The sequence below is a fragment of the Schistocerca gregaria genome, chromosome X, assembly GCF_023897955.1.
Source record: "Schistocerca gregaria isolate iqSchGreg1 chromosome X, iqSchGreg1.2, whole genome shotgun sequence".
Classification (NCBI taxonomy): Eukaryota; Metazoa; Arthropoda; class Insecta; order Orthoptera; family Acrididae; genus Schistocerca; species Schistocerca gregaria.
In genome coordinates, this window is record NC_064931.1 from 53,778,193 (window position 1) to 53,779,708 (window position 1,516).

Consider the following 1,516-nt stretch of genomic DNA (forward strand, 5'->3'; position numbering starts at 1 on the left):
GGATCGATTTCAGCTGAATTTGGAGCAGAAACAACAGACCTCGTGTATAACAGCAGTGTGGTGTTTATAACATCCTAGCTTCAGTAGGAGCAGAGGTAAGGGCAAAAACGTGTTTTTTCCTACATCTGGCATATAGGCTACCCTGCATGACAGGTATGTTGTGTGGGCTTATAAAACTAGCCTTCCGTGAAACAAGCTTATGTTACCCTCTGAGAGGACTTTGAATTTTGACAGCGCACATGTCTCTAATGGATAAAGATATCGCACTATAATTTTGAATATGGTGAAATTAACAGGAAGAAACAACAGAATTTAACCTTGGGAGTTAATGAAAGTGATAAAATTCATATCTGAATGAAAAAAATGAACGGTCACCAACCCAACTGGGCACATTAATTTGGAAATATATGTTTAAGAAAATTGTATAATGAAACTTCCTGGCAGATTAAAACTGTGTGCCCGACCAAGACTCAAACTCGGGACCTTTGCCTTTCGCGGGTAAGTGCTCTACCATCTGAGCTACCGAAGCACGACTCACGCCCGGTACTCACAGCTTTACTTCTGCCAGTATCCGTCTCCTACCTTCCAAACTTTACAGAAGCTCTCCTGCGAAACTTGCAGAACTAGCACTCCTGAAAGAAAGGATATTGCGGAGACATGGCTTAGCCACAGCCTGGGGGATGTTTCCAGAATGAGATTTTCACTCTGCAGCGGAGTGTGCGCTGATATGAAACTTCCTGGCAGATTAAAACTGTGTGCCCGACCGAGACTCGAACTCGGGACCTTTTCTGGAAATTGTATAATGGTTATTAAAGTTACTTTCATTAACATTTCCCTTTGAAAAGCGCACAGGATACAAACTGACATAGGGTACTCTGAGCTATATGCAGCAGTTATCAATAACGCACACTCCAGTAATTATGGAAAGCAAATTTGCACTAAACTCATACTAATAACAGCTACACTCAAGATCCTTACGTAAACCGAAATGTTATTGCATGAAATTCAGAACTAAATTTGGGCATGTGGGACTTCTATCTTACCCAACAGAAAAAACACAAATAAAGATAATATCATAATTACACTATTTACACTCCAATATATATACTAATGGCCATTAAAATTGTTACGCCACGAAGACGACGTGCTACAGACGCGAAATTTAACCGACAGGAAGAATATGGTGTGATATGCAAATGATTAGCTTTTCAGAGACTTCACACAAAGCTGGCCCGGTGGCGATACCTACAACGTGCTCACATGAGGAAAGTTTCCAACCGATTCCTCATACACAAACAGCAGTTGACCGGCGTTGCCTGGTGAAACGTTGTTGTGATGCTTCGTGTAAGGAGGAGAAATGTGTACCATCACGTTTCCGACGTTGATGAAGGTCGGATTGTAGCCTATCGCGATTGAGGTTTATCGTATCGCGACATTGCTTCTCGCGTTGGTCGAGATCCAATGACTGTTAGTAGAATATGGAATCGGTGGGTTCAGGAGGGTATTACGGAACGCC